Here is a 24,861-nt window from a genome sequence, read left to right on the forward strand (position 1 = left end):
ATTACTGTCCTAGTCTATGTTTAGATAATTAAAGTCCCCCATTATAATTACTCTATTACTTTGCACCTCTCCGTAATGTCCTTTCAAATTTGTTCATCCACATCCTTTCAACTTGTTGGTGGTCTATAGACTATACCGAGCAAAGTAACTGCATATTTGTTGTTCCTTAGCTCTGCAAAGTAAAGGAAATATACATGACTGTAATGTTGATATTATAATAATGTCAGATCACAGCAGATGCATTGCCGACCAGTCTGGGGCAGTTTTGATTCAAGTGCAGAGAGGGTACAAGCGTAGACCAGTCTGCTCTGCCTCTAACAGAAGCAGAACAACAATAAGCCATGTTAGAAAAAGAAGCATTGGCAGCAATGTGGGCATGCAAAAGCGTTTTAAACTGTTATGGGCCCGCGTTCCAAAATTGAAACAGACCATAAGCCACTAGTTATCCTTCTGAACATGAAAGAGATTGTAAAGATGCCATCCAGAATCCAGCTGTTCAAATTAAGATTGATGAGATATAACTCCATCACAGGGTATGTGCAAGGAAAGTATCAAACAACAGTAGACACACTGTCACAAGTACCATCAGAAGAAACCAAACAAGAGGATTTACACTTCATCAAGGAGGTTGAAATATTCACATCCTTAATTAAATTAAATGAAATGAAAATCACTTATTGTCACAAGTAGGCTTCAATGAAGTTACTGTGAAAAGCCCCTAGTCGCCACATTCCGGCGCCTGTCTGGAGAGGCTGTTACGGGAATCGAACCGTGCTGCTGGCCTGCTTGGTCTGTTTTAAAAGCCAGCGATTTAGCCCAGTGTGCTAAATCAGCCCCTGAAATATAAATCGCTTATTGTCACGAGTAGGCTTCAAATGAAGTTACTGTGAAAAGTCCCTAGTCGCCACATTACGACGCCTGTTCGGGGAGGCTGTTACGGGAATCGAACCGTGCTGCCAGCTTGCCTTGGTCTGCCTTCCAAGCCAGCAATTAGCCCAGTGAGCTAAACAGCCCCTTAACTCTCAGCACTCATCAGATACTGCAAAAAAGTTGCAAGAAAGAAAACAAGACCAGCAAGAAAATGAAGAATGCATACAAGTCTGAGAATATTGTATGGAAAGGAAGGCCAGACTATATCCCCACTAATCCTATACAACCGCAGTACTATGAACTGTGCAAGCATCTCACTGTCAGTGACTTACTAGTCTTCAAAGGAAGAATAATCATACCAAGAACAGTTCAGCGTGATATTCATCAAAGACTTCACCAAGAGCATCTAGGAATAGCAAAATGCCGTGCGAGAGCACAGCAATCAGTCTCGTGGCCAGGCATTAGTTGCTGTAAGATTCCTAATTGTTTTTCTTGTGTCGTAAACAGCCAAGAACAATAATAATCATATTTACCTTCTACATTTCCATCAAGAACTTGGGTGCGCCTGAGAATGGACCTATTCGAATTTAGGAGCAAAATCTTCCTCATTGTCACTGATTATTACTCATGGTGGATTGAAGTAAACATATTGCAAAGTATAACAGCAGATGCTGCCATCCAATTCCTCAAGAGAATTGATGCACAACATGGCATCCCGGACATCATGGTATCTGACAATGGGCTGCAATTTGCTGATGAGCTATTCCACAATTGAGCAAACTAATATGGCTTTGATCATGTAACCAGCTCATTCACTTCCTCAAGTGAGTGGTGAAGCTGAGAATAAAGGTATGGATCTATTGAAAAAAAACAAAGAACTTAACCTAGCTCGTCTGATTTACCAATGTGTAGGAGACCAAGAACACAGCTTCCAGCTCTTGAACAAAAACTCAAACCTAATATCATCACGAGAGACCACAAGAGGCTAAAATGATGTGAAAAAGAACAAAACAACCAGGCTCGGAACTTAAGTCACAGGCGTAGAGATTGAGAGTTACCGGTGCTGGAGCTCAGAGAGAGAGTATGAGTCCAAGGCCAAAAGATGGAAGGTAGAAATCATTGAAAATAATCTCCAATCATTTTATTTTTAAATTTAGAGTACCCAATTCATTTTTTCAAATTAAGGGGCAATTTAACACGGCCAATTTATCTACCCTGTACATCTTTTTGGCGGGGGGGTGGTCGAAACCGACACAAACACGGGGAGAATGGGCAAACTCCACACGGACAGTGACCCAGAGCCGGGATCGAACCTGGGACCTCGGTGCCGTGAGGCTGCAGGGCTAACCCACTGCGTCACCGTGCTGCCCCAACAACCCCAACACTGGGCTAAATCGCTGGCTTTTAAAGCAGACCAAGGCAGGCCAGCAGCACGGTTCAATTCCCGTACCAGCCTCCCCGAACAGGTGCCGGAATGTGGCTACTAAGGGCTTTTCACAATAACTTCATTTGAAGCCTACTTGTGACAATAAGCGATTTTCATTTCACAAGAGGGTAGCTAGAGAAATAGTTGGCCCACTCAAGGACAAAGGAGGGAAATTATGTACAGAACCAGAGGAAGTGGCGAGGTCCTTAATGAGTATTTTGCATCGGTATTCACAAAGGAGAGGGACATGTTTTTTTTTTTTTGTTTTTTTTTATAAATTTAGATTACCCAATTATTTTTTCTATTAAGGGGCAATTTAGCGTGGCCAATCCACCTACTCTGCACATTTTTGGGTTGTGGGGGCGAAACCCACGCAGACACGGGGAGAATGTGCAAACTCCACACAGACAGTGACCCAGAGCCGGGATCAAACCTGGGACCTCAGCGCCGTGAGGCGGTTGTGCTAACCACTAGGCCACCGTGCTGCCCTAAGGAGAGGGACATGTTGATTGGTGGTTTCTCAGAGGGATGTGTAAACACTTTAGAACACGTCGGAATTACGAGGGAGAAAGGGTTAGGTGTGTTAAAAAGCATTAAGGTAGACAAACTCCCAGGGCCACATGGCATCTATCCCAGATTGTTGAGGGAGTCAAGAGATGAAATCGCTGGGACTCTGGCATAAATCTTTGTATCCTCGTTGGCCACAGGTGAGATCCCGGAGAATTGGAGGGATAGCCAATGTTGTACCGTTATTTAAGAAGGGTTGCAAGGATAATCCGGGTAATTATAAGACAGTGAGCTTTACGTCCGTGATAGTGAAATTATTGGAAAAGATTCTCAGAGATAGGATCTGTGCACATTTGGAAGTGAATGATCTTATTAACGACAGAGAGGGTGGTCATGTCTCACTAATTTGATTGATTTTTTTGCGGAGCTGACAAAAATGATTGACGAGGGAAGGACTGTGTATGCTGTCTACATGGTCTTTAGTAAAGCATTTGAAAAGGTCCATCTTGGCAGGCTGGTGCAAAAGATTAGATCAAATGATGTCAGAGATGAACTATCTGGATGGATCCACAACTGGCTTTGCCATAGAATAGTGAGGGTAGCAGTGGAAGGGTGCTTTTCCGAATGGAGGGCTGTAACGAATCGTGTTCCGCAGGGACCAGTTCTGGGACCTCTGCTCTTTGTAATATATATAAATCACTTGGAAGAAAACCTAGTGGGTCTGATTAGCAAGTTTACGGATGATACTAAGATTGCAGGTGTTGCGGATAGTGATGAAGATTGTCAGAGAATACAACAGGATATAGATAGGCTGCAATACTGGGCAGAGAAATGGCAGATGGATTTTAACCTGGACAAATGCGAGGTGATGCATTTTGGGAGATGCAATTCAGGTGGGAGCTATAAAATAAAGGGCAGAACCAACAGGAGCAGAGAGACACGGGGAGATCTGGGCGTGCAGATCCACAGATCCTAAAAAGTGGCAGCACAGGTGGTGAAAAAAGCATATGGCATGCTTGCCTTCAGAGGGTGGGGTAACGAGTATAAAAGCTCGGAAATTATGCTACAATTATATAAAGCGTTGGTTAGGCCACATTTGGGATACTGTGTCCAATTCTGGTCACGGCACTACAAGAAGGACGTGGAGGCTTTGGACACCCGTAACAGCCTCCCCGAACAGACGCCGGAATGTGGCGACTAGGGGCTTTTCACAGTAACTTCATTGAAGCCTACTCGTGGCAATAAGCGATTTTCATTTCATTTTTAATTTCATCAATACCGCCATTCCTTCCCTCTTCTTTCTTTCCTATCTTCCCTAAACACTTTGTAACCAGGGATATTTAACACGGTCTTGCCTTCTTTGATTTGGGTCTCTGTTATAGTCACAACATCATATTTCCACGTGTCAATCTGAATCTGTAAATCACCAATCTTATTAACCCCGCTCTGTGCGTTCACAGACATGCACATCAACTCTATTTGAATTTTATTAATTTCCCCCTTACTCTAACCCAGTGTTTTTCAAACTTTTTTTCCACGGTCCCATTTTTACCAACCAGCCGAACTTCGGGACCCAACCCGGCCGACCTTCGCGATCACGCCAGCCGAGCTTCGCGACCCACGGCATCCGAGCTTCACGACCCACGGCAGCTGACCTTTGCGACCCACGCCTGCCAATATTTGCGGCCCACGCCAGCCAACCTTCGCGGCCCACACCGGACAACCTGTGCGACCTACCATTTTCTCTTACCTTGTTTGTTGCTGACAAAAATGGAGAAAATGGTTTTGGGTCCCTTTGGCCCCAGTGATCCATTTGTCCCTTTGGCCCCATGAACTTGGAAAAAAAAGGCTGCGACCAGATAACAAAAAATTTCGGCCGCACTACCCATGCGTCCCCAATCATCGGCGCGCATGCGCATAGGTTTCCACGTGCGTACCGATGATTGGGCACACATGCGCAGTGCGGCCAAACTTTTTTTTATCTGTTCCTGGCCATTTTGAAGGCCGCCCACAGCCGGCATTATTCAAAGTCGGCTGCTGTGGCTGTTGCTTCGCGACGGACGGCTCCGCGACCCTCCCGACACCCGCCCACGGCCCACCCATGGGCCACGCCCCCGAGTTTGGCAATGCCTGCTCTAACCCCACCTAATAACTGACTATCCCTTATTCTACTGCTATCTATCTCCCCCAGTATCCTGTGCACTTGGTATTCCTCTCTGATATTTCCTCCTGGTTCCCACACCCTTGACAAGTTAGCTTAAGGCCACCCCGATAGCACTCATAAGTTGTCTCCCAAAATCTCAATCGTGGGTCTACTCAAACACAAACCCGTCCAGCCTGAACAGGTCCCATCTCCCTCAGAGCTGGTCCCAATATCTCAAGAATCTAAAACTCACCTTTCTTCACCATCTTTCCAGCCACACATTCATCCTCCTATTTTCATGCTGATCTGCACATGATACTGGGACTAACGTGGGGAATACTAATTCTGGGGTCCGGCTTGCTAATTTTCTAATTCTGACTGGAAGACCACATTCCCTCTTTCTGCCTATGTCATTCGCACCAGCGTGGACCATGACTACTGGTTCTTCACCCTCCCCTCTCAGTGACATCTTTGACCCTGGCACAAAGGAGGTTTCACTCCATGCTAGATTCTCATCTGCTGCTGCAGAAATGCCTGTCTATTCCCCCCAATTATCTAATTATCTATCAGTATTGCTCTTCCAGTCTACCTTGTACCTCCCTGGACAACTGAGCCATCCATGGTACCATGGACATGGCTTTGGCTGCACTCCCCAGGTGACTCCCATCACTCTCATGAGTATTCAGACTGAATACAGGTTGGAGCGTGGAATGCAATCAAGGGATCCCTACGCTACCTGCCTATTTATACTTGAGTATCTGGTGGTCACTCATTCCGTATCCTTCCATATTCTTAAGCCACGGTGTTCACTACCTATGTAATGTTTACATCTGCCATTTTGAGTTCAGAACAGCATGGCAGCATGTATACTCTGTAACCTTCTCAGATCTTAGATCCTTTTATGTTCCTAGCTAGAGTCTAAAGAGAAGCACTTAAAATCTTATTTTAATTTAAATTTAAAACTTTAAAAGTTTCCCAGATGGTCAACTGGGTAGAAACCACTGCAGATGAAGACTCTAAAGCTAATGGCCAGTTTCTGCTGAATCAGCTGATCACCTTAGTATTTTATTGGTGCCCTGGGCTATCTGCAATTTGGTGACACTGGAAGTGGCTACTGATGGAACTCAGGTGAAAATAAGATAAACTGTGATGCTCTCCGTGGTAAAATAGGCCGCTTACATTCATTATTGCATCTCACAGATTAAGAAACATGTGCAAGGCATCAAAGGGACTGCAGGCTCAGTTGTGGGTCAGCCTACCAGAGCCTTCAGGGATAAAAGTGAGGGAACATGATGATTAAAAAGGTTTGTGTCACAATAGATGCACAGTTTGTTGGAGTGAAACATTTCATAGCCATCCAACAGCTTTCAGGACTGTGTGTTCTTGGCTGTTTCCGGAATTAAACCCATCCAAAAACATGTCACCAAAGAGATCATGTCCATTTAAATGTCAGGATACTGAAGTTTATTTCATTACAAAAACATACACTGAAAAACCTTCTTTATCTGTAATTTAATTTAGCTTCTGGAGTTATATTTATAATCAATGGAACTCAACAATTAGCACATTTGTGAATTTAAAAAGCAAACTGAAAGATGAATGTTTATGTGGCACTGATTGTGCGAGGCTTCCTCTCAGGCAAAGCAGCTTCCGTTACTGAAGTTATTCTCGGCTCCCTTCCCTGATCAAGATCACACAAAGATAATAGCGTCACAGTCATTGCAGCCCAGAGGTCCAAATGTAAGATGTCCCACAGATGTATTCCGACACAAGGCAATGGCTGGAAAGTTTCTTTCCAATTAAAAGTTCATGGAAACATAAAAATTGTGGTACAGACAGAGGCCATTTGTCCCATCACATTTGCAGTGTTTATCAATGGGACCTATCTGATCTAATCCTATTTCTCTGCCCTTTTGCACTATTCTCCTACATGCTCAATTTTAAAATTCCAATTTGCTTTGAAAAGTATTACACTCCATTGCAATAACCACTTGAGATAAATCATTCCCTCTTCTAATAAACCTCAGAGTGGAAAAAGAATTCTGACACTCCACTTTATTCTGCTACTAATCACAAGTATATACCCCTTGGAGGGGCATAAATATCCTGGTCGCGAGGTTTGCTAGTGTCAAACAGGAGGGTTTAAACTAGTGTGGCCCTTTTGGGGGGGGGAGCATTTCGGGGATAGTGAGCATAATTCAGTAAGTTTTAAGGTACTGTTGACTAAAGGCAAGAGTAGTCCTCGGGTGAAGGTGCTAAATTGGGGGAAGGCTAATTCTAACAATATTAGGCAGGAATTGAAAAATCTAGACTGGGGGTGTAATTTTGAGGGTAAATCAACATTTGGCATGTGGGAGGCTTTCAAATGTCAGTTGATAGAAATTCAGGATTGGCATGTTCCTGTGAGGAAGAAGGATAAATATGGCAAGTTTCATGAACTTTGAATAACGAGGGATATTGTGAGCCTAGTCAAAAAGAAAAAGAAGCATCTGTAGTGGGTTAGAAGGCTGGTAACAGATGAAGCCCGTGAAAAATATAAGGAAAGTAGGAAGGAACTGAAACAAGAAGTCAGGAGGGCTATAAGGAGTCACGAAAAGTAAGAGACAGAGGGTAGCAGTGGAAGGATGCTTTTCTGAATGGAGGGCTGTGACTAGTCGTGTTCCACAGGGATCAGTGCTGGGACCTTTGCTGTTAGTAGTATATATAAATGACTTGGAGGAAAATGTAACTGGTCTGATTAATAAGTTTGCGGACGACACAAAGGTTGGTGGAATTGCGGGTAGCGATGAGGACTGTCAGAGGATACAACAGGATATAGATCTGCTAGAGAATTGGGAAGAGAGATGGCAGATGAAGTTTAATCCAGACAAATGTGAGGTAATGCATTCTGGAAGGTCTAATAAGGTGGGAAACATACTGTAAATAGCAAAACCCTTTAAAGTATTGACAGGCAGAGGGATCTAGGTATACATGTCCACAGGTCACTGAAAGTGGCAAAGCAGGTGGAGAAGGTAGTCAAGAAGACATACAGTATGCTTGCCTTCATCAGACAAGATACTGAGTATAAAAACTGGCAAGTCATGCTGGAACTGTATAGAATCTTGGTTAGGCCACACTTGGAATATAGTGTTCAATTCTGGTCGCCACACTACCAGAAGGATGTGGAGGCTTGGGAGAGGGTACAGGAAAGGTTTAGCAGGTTGTTGCCCGGTATGAAGGACATTAGCTGTGAGGAGATGTTGGATAAACTTGGTTTGTTCTCACTGGAACAACTGAGGTTAATGGGCGACCTGATAGATGTCTGCAAAATTATGAGGAACGTGGACAGAGTGGACAGTCAGAAGCTTTTTCTCAAAGTGGAAGAGATAATTACTAGGGAACATAGGTTTAAGGTGCGAGGGGCAAAGTTTAGAGGAGATGTGCAAGGGAAGTATTTTACAGAGGGTAGTGGGTGCCTGGAAATCATTGCCAGCGGAGATAATAGAAGCAGGTATGATAGTGACATTTAGGGAACGTCTTGATAAATACATGAATCGGATGGGAATAGAGAGATACCTGCCCAGAAGTGTAAAAAGTTTTAGGTTCGACGGGCAGCATGGTCGGCGCAGGCTTGGAGGGTCGAAGGGCCTGTTCCTGTGCTGTACTTATTTGTTCTTTGTACATCTCTCTATGACACAGGCCTTAGAATGACAACCAATACATAGTAATAATGTCACAATTGTTAACCCCTTCAATGCAATGCCCAGTGTGCCAGTGAAATTAACTACATCGGCAACTGGCATTTCTAGCCATCACAATCCAAATTTGAAACCTGATCTGTAAAGTGAGTAAAATATCATAAGTAATAAATTCTAGTTAATGAAGGGAGCTTAAAGTGAAGTTGTGACAAGAACCTCATCTCCAATGGCACCATCCTGCTGTTAAAATGTGTTAATAGCAATGTCCTTAACATTAGTTAAAGTTCGCAATGTAAACTTCCCAATTCACTCTGCATTACCAGCATCGGATGCCTACTTCTCTTGTGGCTGTTGGGGACTGCTGTCAGATGTTGTCCTTCTGTGTCTAACATGGTGTCTGATTTTGGGGTTTTTTTTAATTTAAATTTATTAGACAGTTTATATGAATCATTAGATGTATTATATTCAACAATGACTGAAAGTGCCCTCTCAACTCTCGCCATTGTGTTCCTGTGCCCTGAGGAAGCTGGCCTTCGTTTGAACAATACGATCCTGTTTCTGTTCTAATGACATCTTGGGACGGTTCCACCTCTTTTTCTTGACTTCTCTCTTGGGCTTCTTCTCATGAATAGGGTTTTCTCAAATAGTAGCATGAGCTTTCTTATACAAATCTTCGATCATGTCAGCTGTTACTCCATGCTTGAAGTAGAGAAAATAGCTTTTTAAAGGCATCCTCGTCCACCCCATCAGGTTGCACATGTACACTGCTGTGTTCACCCCAAAGATGTGTTTACGGTGGACTTCAGGTTTGAATTCCCTGCTCTCAGAATCATAACCGGGGAATCGCTTGGTGCTGTGTGGAATAGACAGGCCACAGTCAACTGCACCTTTCAAAGCTCCAAAGACATTATTGCCTGTGGTGATTCTGGCAAGTCCAGCATCAAGGTAGCAGGTGAAAGCACTAGGCTTCCTGTCGATGATTTCCACATTGTATTCATCACCAGTCACTTCAACCTGACCTTCCTAGATTGTATCCAAACCAAATTTGCGCAGCAGCCTGCAGGCAAGAAGCAGACCAGTGCAATAAGACGCAGCATAGTTGGTGAGCCCAACCTTTATGCCATACTTGGGTAATTCATGGCCATAGGCAGCACACACAATGATATCACCCTCAATCTTAACATACACAATCTGGCATATGATGTCCCGGTTGGTGAATCGTACAATCATCCGGTACTTTGGCGCGTTGTACTTGTTCTTATCCTGTACCACCAAGCGTTTTCGTGCAAAGTAATCAGTCTTTCCCTCTCTCCTCCTCTAAACTTCACTTGGTACCGCTTGAAGTACGCCTTGCTTTTTACAACTTTAACAAATCCCATTTTTTAGATTTATCCCCTTCAATCACCCGGGATCCAGGCGATTTTCTTGGGCTGGCAGATTCCTCTGAGCCTCCATCAGCCACAAATAACTTGAGATATTGTTTTTTCTATCTTTCGCACGAGAGATTAAACCTAGTTATCGTCTGCCCTTTCAGTTAGGCATAAAAGGTCCCATGGCAAACAGAGTATGTGAGATATCTCCAGTGTCGGACCAATATTTATTCCTCAACCAATACCACTACAATTGTCTTGTCATTATCTCCTTGCTGTTTATTGGGCCTTGCTGTGCTCAAATTGGCTGCCATGCTTCTTACATTACACCAGTGACTATATTCCAAAAAATACTTCCATCAAGCAAGCACTTTCGGACATCCGGAGGTTATGAAAAGCATCATTTAAATTGAAGTCCATATTTCTTTCATTTTATAAACAACTATCTAATTTATTGAGACATCCTCAGCCATTAACCTGTTGCCATGTTCAGATATGACATGAAATGATGCTGTGTCCTTGACCTAAAATTAAATGTTCGCAATTACTATCTTGTCAAATGTTTCGACCTTTACGATTTTGAGTGAATCTTACTCATTTCAGTTTAAAAGCCTTCTTGACGTGTCTCCTCTTTAATGTGAAGGCAGAGCCCTTTGTTTAAATGGTTTTTCAATCAGTCTTAGTCTTTCAGATCCTAAATCTCACTTTGACATATTTTGAAAGAACTGTTCTAAGAGTTCAATAGGAATTAGCAGCAAAGTCAGTAGAGAAACGGAACGTTTGAAAATAAGATGTATTTGCAAAGATTAGATCAATGGCCACTGATATTTTTAGATGCCGATATATTTAGCACTGCATGGCACTTCACAGGTTAGGAAGGAAGAACAGCAAATTCCATCTATATTTTTAGATGTGAGAAAAAGCAGTCTGCCAAAATACTAATAGTTCATGATTTGAACATGTATGTCTAGCATTATATTGATGCTGAATATTTCAGGAAGCTTGCTGGCTGGGAGAGAGGATATAAAGTGTGGTGCTGTGAAATGTTTGCTTCACATTCATGATTTCAAGACATTAAAGTGCAATTGCCATGGAACTGGTGTGTGAGCCGGAATGCATTCATTACTGAGCTTGGTATGCTTCTCATTTCCTAAATATTCTCCTCTATATTGTGCACCGAGAGATTTACTTCTCAAAAAACATTTCCTTCCCCTCCCATTTTATTACTTTTCATGAACAATCTTTTCCACATCACTAACAATAGCCAACCAGATTGACCAAGAACAACTTGCTTTTATATAGTGCCCTTAACATAGTAAAGCATTGCTAGGAACGTCATGGTATGTAATCTAACAAGATTTGACCACTGAGTCGCATAAGGTAACATTAGGCCAGGTGACAAGAAGCTTGGTTAAAGAGGTAGGTTTTAAGAAGCATCTTACAGAAGGTGACGTTGAAGATCTTTTTTTTCCCAGGACACACTTTTACCAACCGGCTGACCTTCGGGACTCTCGCCAGCCGACCTTAGCAACACACCATTCTTGTTTACCATTAATGCAACAGGTGAGCCTACTTGGTCCTCACGTTCTCATTCCAATCAGATTCTCAGGAGGAGAGGGCAGTGTTCACATCAGGTCAGAGCTTAGCCGGTTCCTTTGTGCTGTCTTCATCTTGGTGAGGACAGAAATTCCAACCTCACGCATGTAGGTCGTTGTGATGGGCAATAGCAACAAAATGCTTGTTTTACTCAGACTGGATAATCCTCGGAGGCGCTACTCCAGAATGCTGCCAACCTCATGAACTTGTGGCATGTTTTTAATGTGCCGTCACAGGTGAGACGCAGAAGTTCAGTCTCTTCATTTGGAGTCAGCTGGAAATTAATTATTGACTCTGGTGACTCAAACTTAGAAGGATTTTTCACCCACCAACTCTCTTTCAAAATCTGAAACTTCTCCAGAAAGTAGCGACAAAAACTGTTGAGCAGCGTACCCAGATGCAACTGAATAAAGCTTGCCAGTCTATTGACAGTTCCCTTACTAACACTGGTTTCTTTGATTTGTTGTAGCACTGTGTGGAACATGTAGTAGTTTTGGCTTTGTACTCGCACTTGCCAAACTTTCAATGACTCGGAAAGCATCTATTTTTTCACAGTGCTGAAAGCCACCATCATTCTTCCCTTGCAATTTGCAGTTCAGTTTTTTTAGAATTGAAAAGATGTCTGCAAGGTGCAAAAAGGGTGCAATGTAAAGAACAAAACCTGTCTGTTCTGGGTGGAATTAGTGGGGTCGTCCCTGATGTATCTAACGGGACTCTGTTGCTATTTTGTGCCCTGGTGGGGAATGCAACCTGAGACCGCACTTCAGCTGCACTGAGGAGCTCCGACAAGCAGAGCTCCTCAGTTCAGGAAGAAAGCGGTACGCCATTTTTAAAAGGCGAACCGATCTCTCGACCAAACAACATGAACCCCCAAAGCACCTATAGCAGGGTCCTTGGGCCCCCCTACACCCCATCTCACATGGGCAGGGCACCCCGGGCCAAATCCCCTGCGTGGGCAGGATACTAACTTGGTGCCTTGGCATTGCAAGCCTGACACCCTGGCAAAGCCCCGCCAACCTAGCAATATCACCTGGGCAGCAGGCACCAGGGTGGCACTGTTGTCAGGGTGCCAGGCTGGCAGTGTAAAGGTGCCCGGGTGGTACTATCAGTGCCAGGGTGCCACCCTGCCCAGATGCCGAGCACCCGGGAGGCCCCCCAAGTGCCAAAGATGGCTACTCACCTTCTCTGATCCCCACAGCAGCCATTGCGATAGCTTCACATTTTTAAATAGGTCTGCTAAAAGGCATCCTGTGACCACTTGCTAAGGAGTCGGTTAGATCATTGGTGATTATTGGTTTCTCGCCTCATTTAGCCGGGATCCAGAGCTCGCCAACGGGAGCAAACCTGTTAGATCAGAAACCGATCGGCACCGGCACGTATCCCAATTTTGGCCTCTCTCACGATCGAACCGGCTCGCACGGATCCATACCTGGCGCGACACGGCCGTTAGATCATGCCCTCGGATTCTCTATCCTGACGTTTTCTTTTCATTCTTACATGGGAAGTGTTACAATCCCCAGAAGATCCAAGGGGATGACCTGATTAATGTCCCTGTGAGCCTCATATGAGTTCCCTCTCTGAGGGCGGAGCCCCATCTGCAGGCTAGTCAACTGAGTACCATAAAAGCCAGTCCATGTAGGAGCCGAGCTGCAGAGTCGGCCCGACTGGGATTGACACCAATAAATACTTTCCTTTGGTAAATAAACCTTTTGTTGACCCTCCTGTCCGGCCTCCTCCATGACTACTAAAGGGAATGGGAAGTTTTTATTGCCCATCCTTAGTTGCCCTTGGGAAGGTGGTGGTGAGCCACCTTTTTGAACCACTGCAGTCCACGTAGTGTAGGTACATCCACAATGCTGGATTTCCATGATGTTGATCGATTGACAGTGAAGGAATGATGATAGTTTCAAGTCAGGATGGTGTGGCTTTGGCAGCACCTGCAGGTAGCGAGTGGTGTTCCCATGTATCTGCTGCCCTTGTACTTCTAGGTGGTAGTGGTCATAGGTTTGGAAGCTGCTGTCGGAAGAGCTTTGTTAAGTTGCTGCAGTGCATCTTGTAGATGCCATGGTGTGCCGGTAGTGAAAGAAGCTGCCAATCAAGTAGGTTGTTTTGTCCTGTGTGGTGTAGAGATTCTTGAGTGTTGTTGGTGTGGCATTCATCCAGTGTTCCATGACACTCCTGACTTGTGACTTGAAGATTGTTGTCAGGCTTTGAGGATTCAAGAGGTAACTTACACGCCACAGAATTCCCAGCCTCTAACCTGCTCGTGAAGCCACAGTATTTATGTGGCTGGTCCAGATCCATGCAGACACGGGAAAAACGTGCAAACTCCACACAGTCACCCAAGGCCGGAATCGATCCTGGGTCCCTGGCACTGTGAGGCAGTAGTACTAATCACTGGGCCACCGTATTGTCCCTAGCAACTTTAAATGATTTCTCTTTGTATATAATATAATCCTTAATTTATTTTGTAAGCCATAGTTAGACTGTCTTTCTTGTGTTTATGCGCCGGAAAGGAATGTATAACTGTTGCAATTCATACATTAGTTCCTTAAATATGAGCCTATCCATCATCATACCTTTAATGAAGTCCCCAATCTATCTTAGCCAATTTGTGCAAACTTCACACAATCACCGAAGGCCAGAGTTGAGCCCGGGGCCCAAGCATTGATCCTTGCAGGATCCCACTAATCACTGCCTGCCACTTCAAAAAAGACCCATTTGTTCCTACTCTCTGTTTCCTCGCAATCCATGCCAAAATGTCCCCAATCCCATGTGCTTTAATTTAACCTCTTATGTGGATCTTTATCAAAGGCATTCTGAAAATCCAAATACATCACAGCCATTGGTCCCTCCCTTATCCCTGGGATCAGGTACAGGTGTTTTGGCGGGTTCAGGGTGGTTGCGGGCTTCGTGCGGGTCCACCATGCTGGCGTGAAAACCAGTCAACGGAAGAGATGTGGGGGACAAAATGGTGTGAGGAGGGTAGGATTTGGTATATTTCTTTCTTTTGGTTTAACTTGAGGTTGGAGAGGGTGGGAATTGGGAGGGGGGAATATGGGATAGCTGATGGTTTGAGTTTTGTTCAGATGCTGCAATGTGGAAGTCAATGGCAGTGGAAGCCTAGCGGTGTCCCCATATGATGCAGCTTGAGGGCTTGGAGGGTTTGGCTCAAGCAAAAATATGGCTGATTGTTGGGGCGGAGGGGGAAGGTGTCCCCTCACTCGATTGATAACTTGGAATGTTTGAGGCCTGAATGGTCCTGTTAAAAGGTCACGCATATTTGCTCATCTGAAGAGCATGGGGCGGACTTTCTCCAGAAGGCTCATTTGAAGGTGGCAGAGCAGATAAAGCTGAAAAGGGGATGGGTTGGCCACTCTGGATTGGATATGAAGACGAGAGGAGTGGCCATCGTAATAAGTAGGAGGGTGTCTTTTTCAATGAAGAGGTTCATTGCTGATCCGAGTGGTAAATATGTGTTGCTAAGCAGGCGGTTGGAGGGCTCCCCAGTGGTACTGTGCAATATATATGTCCCAAGTTGGGATGATGTGGACTTTATGAGGTGGTTTCTGTCCCTGATCACTGACCTAAATTTGCACAGACACATCCTAGGGGGAGACTTTAATACGGTCTTGATCCTGGAGTTAGACGGATCAAGCCCTAGGTCTAGGAGGACGTCCGCGATGGCTGGGGAGCTGTCAAAATTCATGCTGCTCATGGAGGGGGCATAGATCTGAGGCGCTTTGGGAGGCCTAAGGCGAGGGAGTTTGATTTATTTTCACACGTTCATAAGTGTTATTCCCGAATAGATTTTTTTGTTTTAGACAATCTGGTGATTCCTAGAGGTGCAGGGACAGAGTATTCGGCGATTGTGGTGTCTGACCATGCCCCTCGCTGGGTGGACCTGCGGGTGGAAAAAATGTCCACTTGAAGACCCCAGTGGAGATTGGATATTGGTCTCCTTGCGGATAAGGGATTATGTGAGAGGTTGGAAGGGGTCATTTGTAATTATAAAGATCAGAATAACACTGGTGGGGTCTCCGCCGGGGTATTATGGGAGGTACTGAAGGCTGTGGTTAGGGGAGAACTTATTTCAAACCGGGCACATAGGCTAGGGGTGGAGCGAGAAGAGCAATCAAGATTGGTGGAGGCAATCTTAGCAGTTGATGGCAGATACCTGGAATCACAAAATGAAGTACTGTTGAGGGAGTGTCAGAGGCTCCAGATGGAGTTTAATTTGGTGGAGAGACAGCTGCGCATGGCCAAGAGGTTCATGGGGGGAAAGACTGGTAGGATGCGCACCCATCAACTATGGAAGACGGTTGCTAGGATAATAGGTACACTTAGGAGCGAGGGGGGGGAGGGGAGAGATGGTCACAGACCCAGCAGGGAATAATAAAATCTTTATTGTGTCCTTCTACCGAAGGCTATACCAATCGGAACCACCGCCGGTGAACAAACTGAGATGTAGGTTCCTCGATGGGTTGGAGTCTCCGATGGTGGGTCAGGCTAGGACGCCAGGGTTGGGGGTTCCGGTAGGTCTGCAGGAGCTGCTGGGTTGTGTGAATTTGGTGCAGTCAGGGAAGGCTGGACAGATTCCCAGCCGAATTTCCTAAGCGTTTTGGTACACTGCTGGATCCGTTAATGGTACAGATATACAATGAGGCACTGGAGAGCGGCTCACTCCCCCTATGCTGTCGCAGGCTTCAATCTCACTTATCCAAAAAAAGGACAAGGATCCTGAGCGATGTGGATCTTACCATTGGATTTCCCTCCTGAATGTAGATGTAAAGCCTCTGGCCACCCGTGTTGTGGGATGTGTACCGGAAGTGGTTGGAGAGGGTCAAACTGGCTTCATAAAAGGCAGAGCGTTGGCAAACAATATTCGGAGGTTGCTTGACTTAATCATGATGACCGCTGGAGGTTGGGCAGTCAATGGATGCTGAGAAGGCATTCAACCGAGTGGAATGGGAGGACCTATTTGACGTTCTGGAGCGATTTGGTTCGGACAGGGATTTGTGAACTGGGTTAAACTGTTGCATATAGCCCCGAAGGCAAGCATCTCCATAAACGGGGTTAGTTCTGAGTATTGTACTCCGCAGCAAACTTAATACGGCAAAAAGTGAGATATTTTTGATTGGCTCGGAGGGCGGGAGGGGTATTTGAGTGGGCTCCCGTCTCACTTGGCTAGAAAGAGTTTTCACTATTTGGGGATTCAGGAAGTGCGGGATTGGTCCCAGCTTCATAAACTCAATCTGACATGCTCAGAGGTGATGAAAGGGGAGTTTAAAAGGTGGGACAGTTTGCCTCTATTTTTGTCCACGAGAGTTCAAACTATTATATAAAATAATAATCTTTATTGTCACAAATAAGCTTACATTAACACTGCAAAGACTTTACTGTGAAAAGCCCCTATTAAGATGGTGATCCTGCCGATGTTCCTTTCTGCATTTCAGAACCTCCCAATCTTTCTGCCCAAACCTTTTTTCAGAAAGATTAATAGGCTTGTCCTGGGCTTTATGTGGGTGGGGAGGGGTCCCCGTATTAAAAGAGTTTGTCTGGAGAGGAGTAGACGAGGGGCCTGGCCCTTCCCAATTTTTAATGTTACTACTGAGCTGCTAATGTTGTTATGGTCCAGTTGTTAGACCAGGGGTCGGTATGGTGCAGAGTGGAGGAGGCCTCGTGTAGAGGGACTTCCTTGAGGGCATTGGTTTCGGCTGCCCTTTTTCGCCGGGTCGGTACTCATCAAACCCAGTGGCGGTTTCCACTTTGAGAGTTTGGCACCAGTGCAGGTTATATTTTGGCTTGAAGGGCATGGACAGGAAGGTTCCAATTAGCAGTAACCACAGATTCATTCCAGCGAGCTTGGATGCCAGGTTGGGGATCACACCTCCATGGGTAGCTATCTTTGGTGTGCCTGAGGATCCTGGTGTCATGGCGGAAAGGGGGCCGATGTCGTGGCATTCGCCTCTTTACTAGCTCAAAGGAGAAGTTTGCTTAATTGGCGGGCCGCAGAACCGCCAAGCACTTGGTCATAGGTATGGAACCTTGCTGAGTTTCTTCATTTGGAGAGAATCAAGTTTGCCATTAGAGGATCGGCTGAGGGGTTCTCCGTGAGGTGGAAGCTGTTCATCAACTTTTTCAAGGACCACTAGACCATCGAGGGGGGTGGGGGGAGGGTGTGGAGACAGTAAATAATTTATTATGTGGTGTTCATTGTTGTGGACTGTTCCTGTTTTTGTATTCTCTATATGTTTTGGACATACCTTCAATAAATAATTTTTTTTTTTTTTAAATCTCGAATGCTCGGTGTATTTAAATATGGTGCCTTTAGACTTGTCTTTTTAAAATGTTTACACTTTTTTTTACTATGGCCCTATTTTCTGCTAGCCTTTGTTTTCTCTGCCTTCCAGTTTTGCTTTGTACTTCGATTCCCTCGCTTGTGTCTTCCTCTTGAGGTTCCCTTCCCATGCCACTCTAATTTAAACCGCCTCATCATGGATGGCATTGATGATGCAGCTGAAGATTGTTGAGTCTAGGACACCACCTTGAGGAACTGGGCCTATGTGCTTGGATCACTAACGAGTCCACCTGCAGTTCAAAGTACTTCATTGGCTGCTCACCCTTTGGGACATTCCACGGTCATGAATAACCTTATAGTATTATTATTTGGAATCCACTGTCTGAAGGGTGGTAGAAGCAGGTTCAACAGTAACTCTTAAAAGGTGCATATATATGGAAATATCTGCGGAGCTCTGGGGAATGAGCTGTGAGGAATGGGACAAATTGGATAACTCCTTCAAAGAGTCTGTACCTGCACAATGGGTTAAACGGCCTCATTCAGTGGTGTATGGATCTATGATTTTAGAGGTACAAGTAATTTTCTTTGCTGCATTGTTTTACTGCATTGCTTTTGCAGTTAGAGGATATGAGTTCAATCTACAAAATCCAAGTTCCCAATGTCAACCGCATCACTTTGGGATGCACAGTGGAGAGTCCCTGTACTTTGTAAAATGTCATAGGAGAAATAACAATGGGATTCTTCAGCCTCCCCACCAAAGCTACTCTCACCCATCTCTTTGTAGGCATCAAGGAATAGTGTTGGCTGAGCCATGGGATCACTTCACACACCTCTTAGCCCTTGTTGCCAGCCCACCTCTAAAAATTGGGGAGGAAATGCAATTTATCTATCTTTAAATAAAATACCACTCATGATACTAAACGGGTGGCTCATTGAATATGGGCTTCTGTTTTATCCATTTTCAATATGTGCATAAAGCCATGTATGCCACATGCAGATTCCAATAGTAAAGGCATCCATGGGACTACCTCATTAGTGCATAGTATACAAGCACAAGCCAGCATGATGAAATCTATACTGCTCAACATCATTGTCAGGCCAGTTTGTTCCTTTAAAATCATAAGCAACAGGATCAGGAGTAGGCCAATCGGCCCATCAATACGATCATGGTTGATCTGATTGTGGTCTTAACTCCACTTTCCTGCCTGTCCCCCATAATCCTCTAAGCCCTTGTCAATCAAGAATCTGCCTAACTCAGCCTTGAATATATTCAATGACTCTGGGGAAAATAATTCCAAGTACTAATGACTTTCTGAGAAAAGAGATAGGGGACTCCTTATTTTTGAATTGTGTCTCTAGTTCTAGACTTTCCCCACAAGTGGAAACATCCTCCTGCATTTACTCTGTCAAGCTTCCTCAGAATCTTATGTTTCAATAAGACCGCCTCTTCTCAACTCCATATAAGCTTATGCTGCTCAACCTTTCCTCTTAAGACAACCTCTTCATCTCAGGAATCTGCCTAGTGAACCTTCTCTGAACTTCTTCCAATTCAAGTATATCTCTCCATAAACAAAGAAACCAAAACTGTGCACAATATTCCAGGAGCGTTCCAACGCCCTGTCTAGTTGTAGCAAGGCTTCCCTATTTTCATACTTCATCCCCTTGCAATAAAGACCAACATTTCATTTGCTTTTCTACTTACTTGTTATACCTGCATGTGACTTTTTATGGTTCATGCACATGGATGTCCAGATTCTTCTGTACTGAAGCATTCTGCGGACATTTTCCAATTAAGTAAAACTCTGTCTTTCCATCCTTTCGTCAAAACATCAAATTTTCCAACATTATACTCCATCTGCCAATTTTCTTTGTACACTCACTTGCCCTATTCTCTTTCCCTTTGCAGACTCTTTGGATCCTCCTCACAACTTTCTTTCCTACCTAGCTTTGTATTATCATCAAATTGACTATGATACAGCGTGTCTCTTCATCCAAGTCAATAACACAGATCATAAATAATTGAAGCCCCAGCAATAAATCTTGCAGCATGCCACTAGTTGCAGATCGTAGCTTATGATAAGGTAAGAATTATAAGCCCCACAGCCTTCTGGGATCTCACGCAAGTGGGTGCGCTTCAAATATGAGCTTGACAGCAGGTGTCAAGAGGTTATGAGGGGCATTACAGCTAAGGTAAAAGTGCTGCATTACACCACTGCTCTGCAATGCCGTCATTGCGTGATTTATTTCACTTGTGTTCACTGGTTGAAAATTAGAAGCAAGCAAATAAAAAGCAATTGCCTCTGAGCCAGAAAACTCACAAAAACTTGCAGCAACAGCAGAAGCTTGGCAGGAAGATTATTGCTGGTAGACAAGGATAAGAGTGGTCCTCAGGTGAATGTGCTAAATTGGGGGGAGGCTAATTGTAACAATATCAGGCGGCAACTGAAGAACATAGATTGGAGGCAGATGTTTGAGGGTAAATCAACACCTGACATGTGGGAGGCTTTCAAATGTCAGTTGAAAGGAATTCAGAACCGGCATGTTCCTGTGAGGAAGAAGGATAAATATGGCAAATTTCGCGATCCTTGTGGAAGCCTGTGTGGAATAGAAGGAAAGTAGGAAGGAACTTAAGCAAGGAGTCAGGAGAGCTAAAAGGGGTTACAAAAAGTCATTGGAAAATAGGATTAAGGAAAATCCCAAGGCTTTTTATACAAGAGCGTAGCCAGGAAAAGGGTTGGCCCACTGAAGGACAGGGGAGGGAATCTATGTGTGGAGCCAGAGGAAATGGGTGAAGTACTAAATGAATACTTTGCATCAGTGTTCACCAAAGAGAAGGAATTGGTGGATGTTGAGTCTGGCGAAGGGTGTGTAGATAGCCTGGGTCACATTGAGATCCAAAAAGACGAGGTGTTGGGCGTCTTGAAAAGTATTAAGGTGGATAAGTCCTGATGGGATCTACCCCAGAATACTGAAGGAGGCAAGAGAGGAAATTACTGAGGCCTTGACAGAAATCTTTGGATCCTCACTGTCTTCAGGTGATGTCCCGGAGGACTGGAGAATAGCCAATGTTGTTCCTTTGTTTAAGAAGGGTAGCAAGGATAATCCAGGGAACTACAGGCCGGTGAGCCTTACGCCGGTGGTAGGGAAATTACTGGAGAGAATTGTTCGAGTCAGGATCTACTCCCATTTGGAAGCAAGGGGTCGTATTATCGAGAGGCAGCATGGTTCTGTGAAGAGGAGGTCGCGTCTCACTAACTTGATAGAGTTTTTCAAGGTCACAAAGATGATTGATGCAGGTAGGGCAGTGGATGTTGTCGATATGGACTTCAGTAAGGCCTTTGACAAGGTCCCTCCTGGCAGACTGGTACAAAAGGTGAAGTCACACGGGATCAGAGGTGAGCTGGCAAAATGGATACATAACTGGCTAGGTCATAGAAGGCAGAGAGTAGCAATGGAAGGGTGCTTTTCTGATTGGAGGGCTGTGACTAGTGGTGTTCCGCAGGGATCAGTGCTGGGACTTTTGCTGTTCGTAGTATATATAAATGATTTGGAGGAAAATGTAAATAGTCTGATTAGTAAGTTTGCAGATGACACAAAGGTTGGTGGAATTGAGGATAGCGATGAGGACTGTCAGAGGATACAGCAGGATTTAGATCGTTTGGAGACTGGGCAGAGAGATGGCAGATGGAGTTTAATTCGAACAAATGTGAGGAGATGCATTTTGGAAGGTCTAATACAGGTAGGGAATATACAGTGAATGGCAGAACCCTCAAGAGTATTGACAGTCAGAGAGATCTTGGTGTACAGGTCCAGAGGTCACTGAAAGGGGCAACACAGGTGGAGAAGGTAGTCAATAAGGCATATGGCATGCTTGCCTTCATTGGCCGGGGCATTGAGTATAAGAATTGGCAAGTCATGTTGCAGCTGTATAGAACCTTAGTTAGGCCACGCTTGGAGTATAGATTTTCAATTCTGGTCTCCACACTACCAGAAGGATGTGGAGGCTTTAGAGAGGGTGCAGAAGAGATTTACCGGGATGTTGCCTGGTATGGAGGGCATTAGCTATGAGGAGAGGTTGAATAAACTTGATTTGTTCTCACTGGAGCGAAGAAGGTTGAGGGGCGACCTGATAGAGGTCTACAAAATTATGAGGGGCATAGACAGGGTGGATAGTCACAGAATTTTTCCCAGGATAGAGGGGTCAATTACTAGGGGGCATAGCTTTCAGGTGCGAGGAGCAAGGATTTTACACAGAGGGTAGTGGGTGCCTGGAACGTACTGCCGGAGGAGGTGGTGGAAGCAGGGATGATAGTGACGTTTAAGGGGCATCTTGACAAATACATGAATAGGATTGGAATAGAGGAATACGGACCCCGGAAGTGTGGAAGATTTTAGTTTAAACAGGCAGCATGGTCGTCGCAGGCTTGGAGGGCCGAAGGGTCTGTTCCTGAGCTGTACTGTTCTTTGTTTGTAATTATTTCTCCACACAATGTTAAAAAAATAGTCATTAATTAATAAATAATTCAGTATTCCTAACATTTCAGTACCTTTCACTTCTGCACATTGCAGTGTCCAACAGATAGTTGCTCATTGGAAAGATCAGAGGAAAGGACAGGGTTAAGAAAGTGAGCAATTTCAGCTTCACTGGATAGGCAACCAAGCATTCAAAGGGGTACATGGTTTAATCTGTTTTCCTGCGGGCTTGGTGTGCAAATGAATGGTGTGCATGGAAAAGCACTTTCTTCGCCAAGAAGCAATGATTAGTTTAATATTTAGATGTGTTGCACTTCATAGCTCCTGCCTGCCCAGTTCACTGTAAGATATATATTCAGACAAAGTTAAGGTAGTTGCCTGAATCAAACGCCCCACATGGCCATTCCCTTCAGCAAATCCACTCAGTCAATTTCATTACAAGTGCATAGATTTCTTGATTTCTTCTCACTTGCATGATTTCAAAGAATTACTGTCGGAAAAACTCTCTCCCTCTTTCTCCAAAACCTCCCCCCCTGCTGCCCATTTACACTTGTATTTACACTTGTATCCAGATTCTGAGATGGCAACCTCACACCACCCACATCAAGTCCTGTCTAGATCCCGGAGCTAACCTCTGCATGGACCGCTAACTGTCTAACTGCTGCGATTAAAATATTTGCTTAATTTTCACCCTGTAGTCACAGCCAATGAACATGAGACACTGAAAAGAAACAAGAATCAAGATAAATGTAGCTGGTTAAGTGGATCCTTCACAACCGTTTTTTTGAACTACATCCTTTAATTACGATGCTATGAATAGAAGATGTGTACCACAACTTGGCATACCAGTCTGCTGGGGCTCTGGCTCTGTACTCAATGCTGCCGTATCCGAGCAACACAGAAAAGCTGGGTGACCTTTCCAAAGGAAAGCAACTGCATGATGCTGCTGCATGAGATGCAAAGTTGACGCTTCGTGGCTTCAGCACGTGGAAAAGGAGGGGGGGGGTGGAAATTGCCAAGAGGGGGCTCAGAAATTTGATAGGATTCTGCTCCTAAAAATGACGTCTCTTGCAGAGGGGAAATAAATGAACTCCAAAAAGATGGAAAGGACCTTACTGCCAACTTCAGTTCCTACATGATTCAGTTATCCAGATAACGTATGAATAATTTGAAGAAATGAAGAGGAAGCAATCTAACATACCAATGGAGTTCAAGCAAAATAATTATTGATTAGTCTAATATTCAAAATGTAGTTGGCATGAATTTCAGAAAGGTTCCTGGCCAGAAGGCCGAGTGGGTCAAGCAGGCATGGAAAAAGTGAATGGTGGAAACTCTCAGCATATGGGATCTCACAGAAACAGAATTATACCATTGAAGTGGTCTAGCTATAATTTTACGATTAGGCCCCCTTCTTCTGCATTTCCCCCTCAATGAAAATAATTTCTCCGTATGTTTTACAACACAATTAGAGCACAGATGATTGGTACCGCAACTCCATTTACCGAACTTTGTTCGATATTCTTAATGCTCTTACGTACCAAAAATCTATTTAACACAAGGCGTGATCTACCAGACATGTTGTCGTAAGAAGCCTCCTGCGGGTTCCCGACAGCCAGTAAGCCTCGCAAGATCTACCCAGGCCTTGCGAGGCGTTGCGATCGGAGTCCTGCTCACAATGGGAGGGGCCAAGCCCTGCACGCCGAAGTAGGTTTAAAACCCACTTAGGTTTGCTGATCCGAGATCTATCAGGCTCCCGGCATCTATCGGCCTCCCCAGGGAGTCCTCAGCGGGTGCCGTTCAGTAACCCGGCGGAACAGCACCCGGAGTCCATTGGAGGGCACTGTGTGGTCAGCAACAAGGAAGGGTGGCACCCTGGCCCACCACCATGAACGTGGGCATCTTGGCACTGTCAGGCTAACACCTTGGCACTGCCACCATGTCACTACCAAGGTGCTTGAGTGGCACTGCAAACCCAGCAGGAGCATTGCCAGGGTTCCAGTAACAGGGTGCCCAGGTGACACAGCCAAGGGTCAGGGCCTGAGGGGGGCCATGCCTATGAAAGGAGGGCGGGGGGGGTGAAGGGTGGGTATGAAGGGGCCTCCGGAAGATTGGGGAAGCGAAGGTGGGGGTCCTGGAAGGGGGGGATGCGGAAGGAGGCATGATAAAGGGGGCCCTCAGCAACCCCTCAGCAGGATGTCTTCACTTGGGGGGGGTCCATGTGTGCGGAGAGTGACAATGCCCATGGGTGGGAAATACGGGGTCCCACAAGCCCACTCAGAGATCAAAGCACCCTGATCTCTGGCCTGATCTCGGAGGAGAACGGAGCTCAGCTGCTCAGTGATCCAGGGCCCAGAAAAGTGACTAAATGTGGTTAGATAGCGGTGGGGAACTTGCCAACAGAGCCGGGGAGAAACTCCCAGCAAAGCCCGCCACAGTTGACACTTGGAAACATTTCCATTAGATTGCGTCCATTGTCTTGAAAATTCCAACCGTCCCAA

The 24,861-nt window shown here is 45.0% G+C and overlaps 1 protein-coding gene and 1 pseudogene across 3 annotated transcripts in view; both read right to left on the bottom strand.

Moving 5' to 3' along the window:
• Window positions 1–24,861, bottom strand: part of bcas3 (BCAS3 microtubule associated cell migration factor) — a 1,085,633-nt gene that overhangs the window by 763,811 nt on the left and 296,961 nt on the right. The gene's annotated exons all lie outside the window — the stretch shown is intronic.
• LOC119975125 lies at window positions 9,113–10,005 on the bottom strand (annotated as a pseudogene).

Source organism: Scyliorhinus canicula, chromosome 12, assembly GCF_902713615.1.
Source record: "Scyliorhinus canicula chromosome 12, sScyCan1.1, whole genome shotgun sequence".
Classification (NCBI taxonomy): Eukaryota; Metazoa; Chordata; class Chondrichthyes; order Carcharhiniformes; family Scyliorhinidae; genus Scyliorhinus; species Scyliorhinus canicula.